Source organism: Vombatus ursinus, unplaced genomic scaffold (assembly GCF_900497805.2).
Source record: "Vombatus ursinus unplaced genomic scaffold, bare-nosed wombat genome assembly UNPS02014784.1, whole genome shotgun sequence".
NCBI classification, from domain to species: domain Eukaryota; kingdom Metazoa; phylum Chordata; class Mammalia; order Diprotodontia; family Vombatidae; genus Vombatus; species Vombatus ursinus.
Window position 1 is genome coordinate 4,628,032 of NW_020954562.1, and position 17,751 is coordinate 4,645,782.

The 17,751-nt window shown below is 38.8% G+C and overlaps 1 pseudogene; it reads right to left on the reverse strand.

Moving 5' to 3' along the window:
- Positions 1–7,346: 7,346 nt before the first annotated feature.
- LOC114046614 lies at positions 7,347–7,765 on the reverse strand (annotated as a pseudogene).
- Between the last annotated feature and the right edge of the window lie 9,986 nt (positions 7,766–17,751).

A 17,751-nucleotide genomic window follows, 5' to 3' on the forward strand; every position in this document is an offset into this window, starting at 1 on the left:
TGTCCTTCCATGAGTTGTATGGACTCTGCGTGTCCAGGGAAAGGGATTAGCTCTCTACATAAGGCTCATTGCTTTCACTGGCAGAGCATGTTGCTTGACCCTCTCACAACCCTGAGTCTTTTTCTCTTGCAGGGAGTCCATCTGAGTTAGGACTCTAAGTATACAGAGAATTGAATATGTTCTAGGTTGGTGAGTTAAACCAGAAGAGAAGGAGGAATGCTTGGATTGTTTATGGGATCAGGTGCCAGTTCTTTTCGTTTTGTGAACTTAAATCAAATCTATCCAATATTCAGTTATGTTAACCTTGGTATTTGCGTAGGAGCTGTTAGTCTTTTTCCTAACAAGACCTCAGTTTGAAATTTGCCTTACACACTTACAAATTATATGATGACTGGCTGCATCATTATGTATATAACTAACAAGTCACTTAAATTCTCTGGGTCTTAGTTTCTCCATCTATAAAATGTAATAATAATGGCGCCCACCTCAAAGGGTTGGTATGAGGATCAAATGGGATAATGACTGGTCTTTATTGCTGTTTGTGGTTGTTCAGTCATGTCCAGCTCTTTGTGATCCCATTTTGGATTTTGTTGGCAGAGATACTAGAGTGATGTACCATTTCCTTCTCCATCTCATTTTACAGATGAGGAACTAAGGCAAATGGGTTTAAGTGACTTGCCTAGGGTTACACACAGCTAGTCAGTGTCTGAGGCCAGATTTGAACTCAGGAAGATGAGTCTTCCTGACTTCAGGCCCAGCACTCTATCCATTACACTACCTTAAAACACTATATAAAAGTCAGTTATTCAAGGGTGTGCTATAACCAACTCAAATCAACTCAGTCAATGTTTAAATTTTCATTGTGAGCATTTACACCTCAGAAATTGGCAAATGTTTTGTTGATTGTTTAGATTTAAGAAAGTGATGAAAAAGGTTAATTTAACAGTGTGGCTTGGTAAAGAATCATCTGTTAAAAATTTAACAACACACATTCCTGATATTATTTTAAAATGATCAACATTATTAAACTGTAGAAATCTAGATATGACCCAACTCCTGATTTTCCAGAGGGATATCCTTTGTGGAAGCAAAATTAGCCAAATTCTGATATTCCCAAAGAAAGCACTAAATAATACAGCCAAAGACAGATCCTGGTTCATTAAAACTTGGAACTTTAGTTCTAGGGTATAGACAACAAGTATACAATAATCAATATTCTCTTTTATTTCAGCATGAACTTACTGTTTCAGTGACTGAGAAAACCAAGGAGGCAAAGACGATTTAAGTACATTATACAACACACAAATCCAGTTGAATGCAGGCTAATAGACAGTTGGTAAATGGACATTCACCCCAAGCTGGTCTTTAAATTACTGGAGAGAGACTTATGCAAACATCACATAGAAAGAGAGAGTTACCAACACTGAGTGTCAGTTCTTTCCAGCTGTTTAGGTATGTGGTAATGAAATGACCCATGGACAAGAAAAATACACACATTTTGTTCTGCAGTATGCACTAAATAATCTGAAGCAGGGGGCCGTCCACAGCAGTGATGATACAGGGATTTGGGGTAAAGTGGGTTGGGAAAGCTCAAGGTATATGCTGTTCACATTTCAGCACTGAGAAAAAAATTAGCTGAAAAGGTTCAGAGTTTAACACACATGGGAAAATGCTCCTTTAAATTAAACATGTATATTGAGCATCTATAATGGGTAAGCCCTGGGCAGGTAAATCTTGACTGTCATTCATTTTCAGGAAACACAAATAAAACAAAGAATTCTTTGTCTTGTCAATTTAAAAAAAAAAAAACAAACCCTGGAAATCATGACCACTGACAGTCAAAGCTGACCTATTTATAACTCATGTGCCAGGATAAAGATCCTAGGACCACTCTCTTAAGATTTATTGGAACATGGGAGTGTACCAAAGCACTTATTCTAGAATATAGAGTATTTTAGATTATTTTGCGTCTAGAATATAGGCCTCTCTTCTCAGAATCACAGAACTTTGGAATTGGAAGAAACCTCACATGCCATCTGATCCAACCCATACAGAAACCAGATTCTGCTCCAAAGCATCCCAGGATAGTGGTTATCCAGCCTTTGCTTAGATATCTCTGCCAAAAGGATCCTATTACTTTCAAAGGCAGTCCTTTCTACTGTTGGACCACGAGTGCCCTAAGGCCCTTGAGGAAAACCTGCTTGAGGCCAGGCCTGGCATCTTCCATCTGTCCCAAGGCAACCACCTAAACCTATACCAGCACAAGGCATCTTCTACCCTTGGCTGCCAGACTAATATCTGAACTAGGATGTGGAGAACTTATATCGCAAAAAAGAACAACCCTTCCTGCAACTTCAGGCTTCCCATTTCTAGGTGCACCTGTCCTTTCAGGGTAGAACAATGGTGCCCACCACGCAATGATGAACAGTTTTATACATGGCCCTTCCTAACATTTATTTGCCCTACCATGTATTTACCCTAACAATTCAGTTCCTTAACCTACTCATCTCCCATGAGCTATTCCTCTACCCTACCTCAGCCACACGCAAAGATTGTCAAACCCTTGATCTTACCATCACCCACCTCTGTACTGCCTCCATGTTCAAGAATTCTTAAATCCCCTTATCTGACCATAATCTATTGGCTTTCACCTCTCCCTCTACCTTCTCTTACATAACCCTATTCTTCCTCCTCACTGTGACCTCCAGTCCCTTGATCCCTCAATTCTCTCCCAGGCCATCTTCCCAACACTAGCCACTTTCTCTCCTTCTCCTCATTTTGACTCCTTGGTGAACAAATTTAACTTTAAACTGTCTTCCTCTCTTGAATCCCCAGCTCCCTTATTATATCACCAATTATGCCCAGCCAAGCCTTAGCCTTGGATCATTCCCATCATTTGTTGCCTCTGCACACATGCAGATGAACAAAATTGTATAAAATAATTTCTGACTGGGTCCACTACAAATTTATGACACATAACCTTAACTGGACCTTCATTGCTTCTAGACAATCCTACTATACCTACCTTATCAACTCATGATCTCTCTCTTTACAGTGGCTCTTCTAAACCTTTTCATCCCTCCTCAAAATTTCCATAGCTCCCCCTCTCCCACCCTCTCTGCTGAGAACTTTGGCTTATTTTTCACAGAAAAAAATTGAGACCATTCACCATGAACTCCCTTTCCTCTCCTCTTCCTTGTCTCCTTTCACTCAGATGCCTTCTGTCACTCTCTCCTCCTTCACCCCTGTCTCACATGATGAAGTGGCCTTACGCCTTACCGAGGCTATCCCTCTATCTGCTCAAGTGATTGCATTTCATCCTGTCTCCTCTAATAGACTGCCTGCCTCTGTCATTCCCATTCTTTCACTTACTCTCTACTGGCTCATCTTACTGACTAAAAACATGCCCATGCCTCCCCTATTCTGAAAAAAAAAAAACAAAACTTGATCCTTCTATCCCTACTAACTATCATCCTATATCTTTTCGGCCTTTTGCAGCTGAACTCCTCAAAAAGAAAGTCTACAATAGGTACTTCCACTTTTCCTCCTCTCACTTTCTCCTTAATCCCTTACAATCTGACTTCTTACCTTATCATTCCACTGATCTCTCTCTCCAAAGTTACCAGTGATCCCTAAGTGGCCAAATACATTAGCTCTTTCTCAATCCTCATTCCCCTTGGCCTCTGTGCAGCCTTTGCCACTGTTGATAACTCTCTCTCCCTTGATGCTCTCTTCTCTCTAGGCTTTTTAGGTATGGAGGACAGCCAAAGAAAATGCCTGGAGTGAAGAGGTGGAGCATCTTATTTATAGAATAGCCAGGAGACCAATGTCACTGCATCAAAGAGTATGTGTAAGGGAGTAGGGTGTAAGAAGACTAAAAAGAGAGGAGGGGGATAGATTATGAAGGTCTTTGAATGACAGATTATTTTGCACTTGCTCATGGAGGCAAGAGGAAGCCACTGAAGTTTATTAAGCAGAAAGTAACATAGTCGAACTTGCATCTTGGGAAAATCACTCTAGTGGCTGAATGGAGAATGGATTGGAGTGGGTGGGGAGACTTGAGGAAGTCACACACACACACACACACACACACACACACACACACACACACACATGCACGCACGCACGCACGCACGCACCCAGCAGCTATTGCAGTAATAGCAGAAAAGATGAGGACCTGCACCAGAGTGGTGGCAGTGTCAGAGGATAGAAGATGACATATACTAGAAATATGGCATAGATGAAATCAACAGCTTGGATATAGGGGATGAGAGAGAATGAGGAATTCAGGATGACTCCTAGGTTGAGAGCCTGAGAGACTGGGAAGACAATGTTGCCCTCTACAGTAATAGGGAGAATAGGTTTAGGGGAAAAGATAATGAGTTCTGTTTTGGACAAATTGAGTTTAAGATGTCTACTGGATATCCAGTTTGAGATGTCGGAAAGGCAGTTGTAGATGTGAGATTGGAAGTTACCAGAGAGTTTGGGGCAGAATTTGTCATCGTCAGCATAAAGGTGATAATTAAGCCCATGGGGAGCTGATGAGATCACCAATTGAGGTAGTATGGAGGGAAAAGAAGAGGGCCCAGGACAGAACCCTGAGGGATACCTATGGTTAGAAGGTGATCTGGAGGAGGATTCAGCAAAGGGGACAAATAAGGAGCAGTTAGATAGAAAGAAAGCCTAGAGAGAAGAGAGTATCAAGGTGTCTGACTTGAACAGTGAATTTATTCTCCTTCTTCTAATAGTCAAGATACTATTCGGGCTCCCAAATCATGTTGTAACACACACTGTGTTCACAGTACATTAAAACCTCCCTTTTTTTCATATGCTTATCTAGCTATCTCTTCTTTCCCCAGCACTCTCTTTTTTGTTCATGTGGAGTTGATTTTTTAAACTAATCTCTATTGAATTTCATTTTTTTCCGAATTAATTTTACTTCTTTGGCCAATTAACAAACATTTTCTCTCCCTCCTACTTACTTCCACTGGAGAAAAAGGGGGAAAACCCACATAAATAAACAAATGCTGTTTAGCCAAGCAAAGTCCCACACCGACCATTTAAAAAATGTAGGTTCTATTCTGGATATTGAGTCCATTGCTTCTCTGATAAGAGGTAGGTAGTACTCTTCATCACTGGTGGTTTGGAATCATAGTTGATCATTGCACTGATCAGGGTTCATAGATCTTTCAGAAGTATTTGTTTTTATAAAGTTATCAATATACAAATCATTCTCCTGGTTCTGCTCACTTTTCAAAATTTTCATCTTACTGGATTTTTAAATTTTGGGGATCTTTTAGGATCTCGACTCTTATCATCCAACATATTACTTATTCTTCTCCAGTTTCATATCATCTTAAAATCTGAAAAGCATACCATCCATGTCTTTAGCCACATCACTGATAAAAATGTTGCCTAGTACAAGACTAGGGAGAGATGCCTGGGACAACTTAGTAGAGACCTCCCTGCAAGTTGACATGAGCCAGTTAATCACTATTCATTGCATCTGTTGATTCACACTCCCAAATCCTTCCAATTGCTCTAAAACCTAATCCTTATCTTTCCATTGTGTGCCCAAGGGTATCATGAGAGATCTCTTGTCAACTGCTTTGATGAAATCCAGGTATTCTATTGTATTGACAGCCTTCCCTGATCACGTAACCCAGTTACAAAAGATGCGGCATAGCCTATTCTTGATGAAGCCATGTAAGCCCTTAGTCATCTATTCCCTTTAAAGTATTCTAAATCCATTTATAATGTTTATAATTCAACCCTTTAATATGTTCTCAGATAATACATTCTAGAATTTTGCCAAAGTTAAAAGTTATTAGCCTAAAGATTTTAGGCTTAACATGCTTCCCTTTAAAAGCAAACCAGGGCATTTTGCCTTTCACCAGTCCTGTGCCACGTCTTTCATCCTCCCAGGCCTTTCAAAGATCACTGGCAGTGACTTAATATTGACCAGTTTTTTTCTTCTCTATCCTAGGATTGAAGTCATCTAGGCCTTGGATTAATTGAATCCATATAGGCAGGCTATTACCATCTCCTCTCATCTAAAAACTTATGCTTAAAGGCTTAATTATATTCAAAAACTATGCAGTAAACAAGGGATAGCATGATGCACTTTGGGTCAGAAGACCTATGTCCAAATCACCACTCTCCCACTCATTCCCTGTATCACCTTAGACAAGTCATTTCATTTTTCTGGGTCTCAGTTTCCTCAACAGAAAGAAGTTAGACTAGATGACTTCTGAGGTCCCTTCCAAATTTCTGATCCTATAATCTTTTTTTTTTAATAAAATGCATTATTTATTTATTTTTAATTAATTTATTTAATTTGTTCCTTTTTTTCAACCTTAAGCTCCAATTTCTCTCCCTCCTTCAGCTCCTCCCCCACATGTTGAGAAGGAAAGCAATGTGATATCAATTATGAATGTGAAATCATGCAAAATATATTTCCATATTAGCCGTGTTGCTGTAATCTCCTTGCTAGTATTTTATTTTAAATGTTTTGCATCAATATTCATTCGGGAAATTGGTCTACAGTTTTCTTTCCCCTTTTTTTGCTCTTCCTGGCTTAAGTATCAAAAGCATATTTTTGTCATAGAAGGAATTTGGGAGGACTCCTTCTTTACCTATTTTTTCAAATAGTTTATATAGTGTTGGGATTAATTGGTCTTTAAATATTTGATGGAATTCATTAGGAAATCCATCTGGTCCTGGGGATTTTTTATTAGGGCACATTTATGGCTTGTTCAATTTCCTTATGGAAGATAAAGTTATTTAAGTATTCTATATTTTTCTTCTGTTAATCTGGGCAATTTGTATTTTTGCAAATATCCACCCATTTCATTTAGATTGTCAGTTTTGTTGGCATGTAATTTGTCCAAATAGCTCCTAATAATTGTTTTAATTTCATCTTGATTGGTGGTGCATTCACACTTTTAATTTTTGATACTGACAATTTGGTTTTCTTCTTTTTTAAAGAAATCAAATTAACTAATGGTTTATTTATTTTATTGTTTTTCTTTATAATACCAGCTCCTTGTTTTATTTATTGGTTCAATGGGGTTTTTTTTTTTACTTTCAATTTTATTAATGTATCATTTGATTTTTAGGATTTCTAATAAGTGATTTTTAATTTGTTCTTTTTCTAGTTTCTTTAAATTGCATAACCGATTCATTTATCTTTTCTCTCTCTCTCTCTCTCTCTCTCTCTCTCTCTCTCTCTCTCTCTCTTTTTAAGAGAAACATGGTGTTTAATGTTAAAACTCGGCACACTCCAGCAAGGGGCTTGGGGCTGGAGTCAAAGCAGGGGGATGGAGGCAGGAAACCCTCCAGAGGCCTCACATGGCGAAGAGATTGAGGAAGGCTGCCATCAAACAGAAGAGCCTCATAGCTTCAGACAGAGCAAAGCCCAGGACGGCATAGGAGAAGACCTGCTGCTTGAGAGACGGGTTCCTGGCATAGCCAATGATTAAACTGCCGAACACTGTCCTGATACCTGCCACGGAGCCAGCCACACTAACCACACCAGCCCCAATGAACTTGGGGGCTGGGTCGACGTCCCGGGAAATAGCACTGGTCTGGAACTCCCGACGGACCAGCTGGTGTGGGGTACTGCTAGAAGTGGGCTGTTCAAAATGAATGTCTGACCTATTCAGGACAGATGCAGATACAGGTCTGACCAGACCCCTGGTACAGCAGCTGATCAGGGCTGGAGAAATGAGGAGAGTCCCCATGGTCTGCATTCTGCTCTATATGCTCCCGGTTCCAGCCTTTCCCTCTCTTTTTTAATGAATATGTGTCTAGATACATAAAATTTTCCTGAAGTACTGCTTTGACTGCATCCCACAAATTTTGATATGTTGTTACATTATTGTTATTATCTTTAATGAAATTATTCATTGTTTCTATGCTTTGTTCTTTGACCCACTCATTCTTTAAAATTAGATTATTTAGTTTCTAATGAATTTTAATCTATGCTTCCAAGTACTTTACTGAATGTAATTTTCATTGTGTTATGATCTGAAAAGGGTGCATTTAGAATTTCTGCTTTTCTCCCTTTGTTTGTAAGTTTTTTATGCCCTAATCCATGGATAGTTTTTGTGAAGGTGCTATGTACAGCTAAGAAAAATTTCTAGTCCCATTCAATTTTCTCCAGAGGTCTAGCATATCTAATTTTTCTAAAATTCCATTTCTCTCCTTAACTTCTTTCTCATTTATTTTATGGTTAGATTTATGTAGCTCTGACAAGGGACAGTTGAGGTCCCTCATGAGGATAGTTTTACTTTTTTTCCCCTTCTTACAACTCATTTAACTTTTCTATTCCATCCAGAATTTGGATGTTCTGCCATTCGGTGTACACACACACACACACACACACACACACACACACACACACACAGAAGTGTTCATATATATTATATATATATGTCTGTCTGTCTGTATGTATATACATACATATACATACATACATACATATGGAGAGACAGGGAGCACACATTAATATTACTTCATTGTCTATTGTACATTTAGCAAAATCCAGTTTCCCTGCTTTTCTCTTTTAAGTGGATTTACTTTTGCTTTTGCTTTGTCTGAGATCATGATTGCTACTTCTGCCTCTTTTACTTCAGCTGAAGCATAATAGATTATTCTCTGGCACCTTATTTAAACTCTTTGTGTGTCTTTCTATTCTCAGTGTGTTTCTTGTAAACAACATACTGTTGGATTTTGGTTTCTAATCCATTCTGCTACCCACTTCTGTTTTGTGTGTGAATTCATCCCATTCACATTCACAGTTATGATTACGAACTGTATTTCCTCCTATCCCATTTTCTTCTTTTAATCCTTCTCCCTCTCTTTTTACTCTGTCCCTCCTCAAAAGTCTGCTTCACTTCTGACCGCTGCTTAATCTGTCCTCCCTTTTATCACTCCCCTCCTCCTTTCTCTTCCCCTCCTACTTCCCTTTTGGGTAAGATAGATTTCTATACCCAAATGAGTGCGTGTGTGTGTGTGTGTGTGTGTGTGTTCTGTCTGTCTTTCTGTCTATCATCTATTTATCTATCTATAATATTTGTGTGTGTATGTCTTCTTTCCTCTTTGAATCAATTCTAATGAGAATGAGTTTTAAACTATGCTTGCCACCTCCATCATTTCCCCCTTCACTATAAATGCTGTTCCTTGCACATCTCTATTATGTAAGATTAGTTTCCCCATTCTTCTTTTTCCTCCTCCTTCTCCCAGTCCATCCCTCTTTCTTACCACCTCATTTTTTTTGAGATCATTCCAATATACTCCACTCATATCCATGTCTTCTGTCTATATAGACTCCTAACAGCCTTAGTAATGATGAAGTTCTATTTATATGGGAATGTAGACAGTTAAATTTTATTAAGTTTCTTATGATTTCTCTTTCATATTTACCTTTTTATGCTTCTCTTGAGTCTTGTGTTTGAATTAAGTATTTTTTTCAGCTCTTGTCTTTTCATCAGGAATGCTTGAAAGTCTGGTATTTCATTAAATTTCCATTTTCTCCCTGAATGATTGTACTAAGTTTTGCTTGGTAGGTTATTTTGGTTGTTATCCCAGTGCCTTTGCTTTCTAGAATATCAGATTCCAAGCCTTCCACTTCTTTAATATGGAAGTTGCTTAATCTTGTGTGATCCTGACTTTGGCTCCACAATATTTGAACTGTTTCTTTCTGGTTGGTTAAAATCTTTTCTCCTTGACCTGAGAGTTCTGGAATTTGACTTGGATATTCCTGGGAGTTTTCATTTATCTCTTTTAGGTAGTGATTGGTAGATTCTTTCCACTTTTATTTTGCCCTCTGGTTTGAAAATATTAGCGTAGTTATCCTTTATAATTTCTTAAAATATAATGTGTAGGTTCTTTCTTTGATCATGGCTTTTAAGTAGTCCAATAATTCCTGCATTATCCTTCTTTAATCTATTGTCCAAGTCTGTTGTTTTTCTGATGAGATTTTTCATTTTTTTCAGTCTTTTGGCTTTGTTTTCTTGTTTCTTGATGTCTCATGTAGTCATTAGCTTCCACTTGACCAATTCTAATTTTTAAGGAATTATTTTTTTCAGTGAGTTTTTTTAACTTCTTTTTCCATTTGGCCAATTTTGCTTTTTAAGGAGTTTTTTCTTCAGTGAATTTTGGTATGTTTTTATTATTTGGCCAATTTTTTTTAAGGTGTTATTTTCTTCAGTATTTTTTGTGCCTCTTTTATCAAGATGCTAATTATCTTTTCATAGTTTTCTTGCATCACTCTCATTTCTTTTCCACTATTTTCCTCTACCACTTTTATCTCTTTCTTTAGATCTTCCAGGAATTCTTGCTGGGCTTATGTCCAATGTGCATTTTTTCTTTGAGGCTTTGCCTGTAGTTGTTTTTACAGTGTCTTCTTCTGAGTTTGTGACTTGATCTTTCCTGTCACCACAGTAGCTTTTTATGGTCAATTTTTTTTTTACTCATTTTCCCAGCCTATTTCTTGACTGAACTTTATGTTAAAGCTGGTCTCTGCTCACCTGGGGATGGGGTCTCAAGCTTCAGACTTTTTGGCTATTTTCAGAGCTATTTTGACTATTTTGACTATTTTCAGAGCCAGTTCTGGGGGTCTGAAAGTTTTTGGTACTCCTAAGGTAATATGATCTGAATAGAGGTGTGGTCACTGTTTTTTTCTCTGTGTTCTGGCCTCTACCCAGGAAGGGCCCCTGCATTCCTTCAGCTGATGTGCTAGTGCTCCTCTCTGCTTTGGAACTATGATCTAGAACTATGTATGGGTAATAGAGTTGCCAAACAGTGCTAGGTCTTGCACCCAGTGCCAGCAAAATGTCCCTTGTAATCTCTTTCTGACCAGTTGTCCCTTTATCATCTCTGCACTGTGAGCTTCTGAAGCTATTGCAGCCACTGTTGCCACCTACAAGGCCTACCACTGGTGTTGCCACCATTTGTGTACTTTGTTGGCCTCCATCCTAATGTCACAGACCTCTCTTGCTGACCTCCTAAGTTTTCTTAGGCTGGAAAGATGTTTCACTCTGACCTTTGTGGGAACTATGCCACTCCAGAATTCAATTTGATGCATTTTTCAGTTGTTTGTAAGAGTTCAGCTAAGTTGCTACCTGTACTCTGCCATTATGGCTCTGTCCCTGATTCTATTATCTTAAGTAGTAGAATCATTCTGTCCTTTTGTGCACAAATAGGGGCAACTTCTTATACTTTCCAAGGTATAGAAACTCCATGGGGAAAATTCATGACATGTGACAAAAGTATTACTTGAATGTGGCAAGTAAGCCATATTCTTCTATTTTCTGTTAGCATTTTCTGGGCTAATATGGATCGATGAAAAGGCAAAGAATTCATGACCATACAAAGCATATAGAGAATTGTAGATGGTAAAATGGGCAAATTTAATTACATAAAATTAAACTTTTTTCCACACACACACACACAAAACAAACCAGTGTAGCTAAAATTAGGAGAAAAGCAGGTAAATAGTGGGTGGTGGGTAGAGGGCAACCTTCATAGCAGGTTTGTCTCATAAAGTTCTTAATGGGAGAGGAAAGAAGAGAGAAGTGGGAGGGAGAGAAGGTGGACTCTTGTTGATTGAAAAAAATTGAATTAAAAAATGCAATTGACAAAATATTTTTAATAGCAAGTTCACAGACCTCAGGTTAAGAATCCCTGGACTAGATGACCTTAAAGGTCCATTCCAGCTCTAAATCCTTTGACCCTGTATAAGTTTCATCATCTCTCAGTATCCCATCTGGAAAATGAGGAAGTTGCTTAGATTCACCCTGCTGTCCCCTCCAATTAAAAACCGCTTACAATCTATGATCCTACTTATGAGCCCTTGGGGAAGTTATTTTATATATCTGAGCCTCAGACTCTTTAGCTATAAATTGAAGGGTAAAAGTTAATGACCACCAAGTTTTCTTATAACATTAAATTGATGATCTTATCTTTTTTTTTGTCCCCAGGATAGTCTTGCTAATAGGAAATTTATTTTTAAAAAGTTTTTTAAAAAACCAAAAAAAAAAAAAGCCAAGGGAAATACATGCACGCACATAAGCATACATACATATATACATATATATTATATATATATATACATATATGTGTAAATATGGAAATAGGGAAGCAAGAAATCAGGACAATATATGTGGTCAGTTAGTTGGTCACTGGCAATAATGGATTGGGGGAAAACTAAAAATTTAGTTAAATTGGTCCCTGACTATTGTCAGGAGCTTTTGAAAAACATTTCTTTATGAGAGTTATTATAATAATGTGATCTGATTTAAAGATTCATTTAAAAACCCACCAAAATATCTTTTAAAAAATCATTTACAGGGGCAGTTAGGTGGCGCAGGGGATAGAGCTGCAGCCTTGGAGTCAGGTAAAATCTGGCCTCAAATACTGGTCAGTTGTGTGACCCTGGGCAAGTCACTTAACCCTGATTGCCTCACCAAAAAAAAAAACAACCCAAAAAAGAAACAAAAACCAAAAAAAATCATTTACAAGACCATAACTTTACAGGTGAAGTCATCTAGTACACCTGCCTCATTTTACAGATGAGGAAACTGGGATCCAGAAGAACTACTTGATTTCCCTAAGGTCATAGAGGCAATTAGTAGCAGAGCTAGGATTTGAACCTAGATCTTTTGATTCCAATACCCAATATTCCAAATCCAATCCAATGGATTTCCTTTATACACATTGTCTTCTATTTCTATTAGGGATGCATACTCTAAAGAGATTTCTACTTTCTTCTGTCATTTCCCGTTCCCCTCTTAGGTGACAGTTTAGAGTGACTATGTATTTGTAGGATGGCACAATAAGCATAGGCTTATAATAATGCTGACCCTGCATTTGAACTCAGGTCCCCTGATTCCAAAGCCAGCACTCTTTCCACTACAATGATGGTTCTGTTTCTGTCATAGAATAAAACAATACCTCTTTCCAAGTCAATTCTCTCACACCAGCCTGAATAGTTTGCCCTAATGTTTAGCTTCTAGGTAATTTCAGCTGATCAGCCCTAAAAGAATTGGCCACTGCTCCTTGTAACCACCAATCACTTCCATTAACGAAACCCATAAACTCTTTCTCTCTCTATTATCTCCATTTAAAAAAAAAAGGGAGCATGCACTGATTCTCAGTATAGAATGCTCGAAGACTCTAATAACTGAAAATGAATTTATAGCTGGCAGACCACAGCACAAATGAAAATTCCCAGATAACAACTTTTGCTAAATGGAAGAAGATTGATGAGTTATGTTGAAAAGACAGACCCTTCAGTTCTGATACTAGATTACCTCACAGGCCTCCTCTTGGAAAGGGATTTGTCTGACACCAAATACCAGGCTGCTTTATGATTGTCTGGCCCATGGTTTGCTGAATCAAAGAGCATGAGAGGAAGAGATTTGTCGACACACATAATTCTACGTGTATTCGCTGTAGCCAGACAGCCAGGGTCTCAGAAATGAGGACTCAGCCTTTGATGCAGTACTTGGGAAGAAGGAAGGCAGGCAGAGAAACCATGGGCAAGCCCAATAACATGCACAGAGGCTATATTTGCTGAGGGACCTCTGTAAGTCATCAGTGGACAGCTTCGGTCTGTAGCTGATTTGAGGATGTTCCTAGGATCCTAGTTCGAGAACTGGCAGAGACCTTAAAGGCCATTTAGCCTAAACTCTTCCTTTTGTGGGTGAGAAAACTGAGGCTTACAGAGGTTAGAGTCACATGAGGAGCAACTTGGAATCTTAGAACCCAAGATTTCTGATCAACTCCCTTCTCATTGTCTATCCAGAAAAGACAGATTCAATATAAATGAAATTAATCCAGAAAACATTTATTAAGTGTTTCCTATATGAAAGGCTCTGTGTCAGGTGTAGGTGGTGAAAATGGAGTGGGGGGAGGAGGGAGAGAAGAGAGGAGAGAATCAGGAGAAGGATTTGAGGAAGAGTTTGTGCAAATAGCTTTGAGATCAAGCTTGGTGGAACCAAGAACGAATAGGACTCAGTTCACAGTACAGTGCTTAGAATGGGAATAGGGACTAGAGCTATGATTTCCTTGATATAGGGAACTCCTGGAAAAGGAAACTCCCTCTCCAATGCAGGTTGGCATCTGCTCTGCATTTTATAATCTGAGTTTTCTAGAGCACTGAGGTGTTGTGACTTGTCCAGGGCTACACAGCTAGTCTGTGTCAGAAGTGGGACTAGAATTCAAGTCTTTATGGCTTCAAGGCTGTCCCTCCTTCTATCCATTGTATCTTGTTGCCTTTCTCCTTACCGCTATGGTCTAGACACCCCCAAAAAAATCTAGTAAAAAGATGATGTCTTCATGGATCTGAACATACACAAAAAAGCTTTGAAAATCTGCTCTGAGCAATGTCTATATCTATCTATCTATATATCTTTGTGTATGTATGTATGTGTATATATATATATACATATATATATATATATATATATATTTACTATACTACAAGATTGCTCCATTGAGTTGAAATTTTGAAGATTTTGATAACCAATCTATGATCTCACTGATACGGTTACTCCCTCTAAGGGGACAATTTGCATCTCATCTACAGATCCTCATCCTGCCCAGCTCTTATCTATGCCCTCCCGTCATTCTTCCCCTATCTCAAATCTTTTGACACTGTGTGGATACCAGTATAATATCAGTCATCCTTTGCTCTGGCAGCATGACCATTCCCACTTCCTTTTCCCATCATACATGTGCCTAATGAAATTCATTATACCACTTCTCTACTGTGCATTTCTTCATTGATAATACCTTGGGGTCTAATTATGCTAAAACGGGGCCTCAGTTTATGATACCAACCACCAAAAGTATCTTCAGACCCCCATACTCATGAAGGTATTGGGGCACAAGCAGGAAGATAGGGGACATAGGACTTTTCACCCAGCCCACACACAGACAGAAATACTTTCCATAAATCTTTGTCTGGTTATATCTTAATCTCCTGGATAAGAATAACGGAAGAGGGATCTGGTCTTTAAAAGTTGTCAGCAAGGGATCCCTAGCCATCTTCATCTCCACCCTCCCCCTAATCATTTGGAACTCATCCCCTTTCTCTGAATTTGGCTCTTATGTTCTACTCAGTCCTTCCTCCCTCGTATGCCTGTCCCACTCATGGTGTATAATGCTACACTTTTCCCAGTGGTTTCCCAGTAATGGCATGTAATTAATCCCCAGGGGACTTTGTAGGCTCCCAAACACACTCATTCAGGAAGGTCACCCTTGAGACATCCGTCTTCATCTCTGACCTGCTGCAGATAAGCCACAGCTGCTTGGCCAGCCTGGGAACATTCTAACATCCGGCCTTCCACCCACTCCACTCCAAGAAGTCCTGCAACCCTTCTGGACCTGGATTTCGGCTCCCTGCTGCCTCAGAGGTAGGCGGGAGCTAAAGCCTGGGACCACTGGTGGCTACCCCCTGAGGAATGCTGGTTATGGACGACGCAGGTCCCAGGAATGCCCTTATCTATTCAACCTATACAGTATTAACAGAGAAATAACTTGTTCCATTGAAAGCTTGGCTCTCTCTTGCTCTACTGTGTCCTCAAGAGATCACAGCTGACCTTCCCCCTGACTTCCCATTGCCTGTCAGATCAAGTCCAGATGCCTCAGCCTGGCCCTTCACAATCTGGCCCATGCTTTGGACTCTTTCCTTTTTAAAGTAAACATGTCCTATCTGAAATTCATTATACCACTTCTCTACTGTGCATTTCTTCATTGATAATAACTTGGGGTCTAATTATGCTAAAACGGGGCCTCAGTTTATGATACCAACCACCAAAAGTATCTTCAGACCCCCATACTCATGAAGGTATTGGAGCACAAGCAGGAAGATGGGGGACAGGATCCTTGGATTTAAAGCTGAGAGTCTAGAGTCTAGACTAGCACTTTCATTTTACAGCTAAGGAAACTGAGGTCCAGAGAAGGGGAGTAACTTACCCAAGGTCATCCAGGGAGTAAGGGGCAAGATAGGATTTGAACCCAGGACTCCAAGTCCAGTGCTTTCCCCACCACACCATATTGCTGACACTCTGACACCACTGCTACCTCTTCAAACTCATTTTCCACTCTTACCCTATACAACCTATCTGCTGCTCCTCTCAATATGACATGCATTCTCACCTTTGGGAAGTTTTTACTTCTCTGGAATAATTAAAGTTATACCACCCTTCGAGGGCCAGCTCAGTATCTCCCCCTCCCCAACCCCAGCCCCCATATACTTTTGCAACCTCTTACTATAAGCCAGCCTACAGTCATTGCTCCCTCCTCTGAGTTCTGGAAACATTTAACATCTAAGTCACTTTTGGCACTGAACCTCTGCTGCCTTGTGTTGTTAGTTATCTTCTGGAATCATAGACTGTTAGAGGCCTAAGGGGCCTAAGAGATCATCTAGTCTAATGACATCATTTTACAGATGAGGAAACAGAGGCTTGTGACCTTGGGCAAATCAGTTAACTCCATGGGTCTAAGTTTTCTCATTTGTAAAGTGAGAGGCTTGGTCTAGATGACTTCTGAGGTCCTTGAACTCTTCAATTATGACTTCCTTGGAGGTCTTGAGAGTTAAAGAACTTCCTCAAGGTCAGAATTAGAACCTCCTAATCTGTTGCTCTTTCTATTGAAATATCCTATAATTTACAACTAAAATGTAAACTCCTTGAAGGCAGGGACTGTGTCTTTGAATTCCCAGAACCAAAGACGCATTTCCCAGCCCTGGAAGGTAATGATTCATCAGGGTAAACTCTCAGTCATGGTTGGTGATAACACATTACAGTTGGACAAGGAAAGCAGCCCTCGGTATTCATACACGTTTCAGCAAAGTAACACTATGCATATGGGGTGCATCACTGAGCACGGAATGAATGACAGTGCTTGGGTTATGCCCAGGTATGTGATGGAGCTAGCTTTTACCCACTCCCAAGGGATCAGTTGTTAAATTTTCACTGTGAGCATTTACATCTCACAAATCAGCTAGCTAAAAATCAGTGTTTGATTTATTGTATAGCTGATTGTCCAGAGCAGAGGTGTCGATTTGAGCCCCCTCCCAATGCAGCAGAAACAGATTAAAATGCAATTGGGACGTGTTCAACAAAATAAATAAAAATATCATTCAACACAGATAATGTTAATTTGTGTTTCTCTAAGTCAATATGTGGCCTTCTGGGATGTTTCTATTCACTAATCTAGACTTAAGAAAACAATGGAAAAGATATTAATAATTCAGATTAAAATCTAAAGCATGTTTTATTGAACTATTGTTAAACATTTACCAGTACACTCCTGCATAGATCTCTTCCTGATATAGGAATATTATGAGAACAAATCCTCTCTATTAAGTCACATGCAACCTAACTTGTAAAGATAAGTTATATTTGTAGATATTCATTTCTTTTACTCTAGTAGTTCCCAAATTTCTTGGTCTCAAGACCCTTTTGCAATCTTAAAAATTATTGAGAATCCCAAAGAGCTTTTGTTTATGTGGGTTATAGCTATCAATATTTACTCTATTAGAAATTAAAATTGAAAAAACTTTAAAATATTTAATTCATTTAAAATAACAATAATAAATCAAATATTTACATAATTAACATTTTTATGAAAAATAAATATTTTCCAAAACAAAAACAATTTAGTGAGAAAAGTGGCATTATTTTACATATTTTTGTAAATCTCTTTTTTAATTAATTTATTTTGATTTATAACAATCAC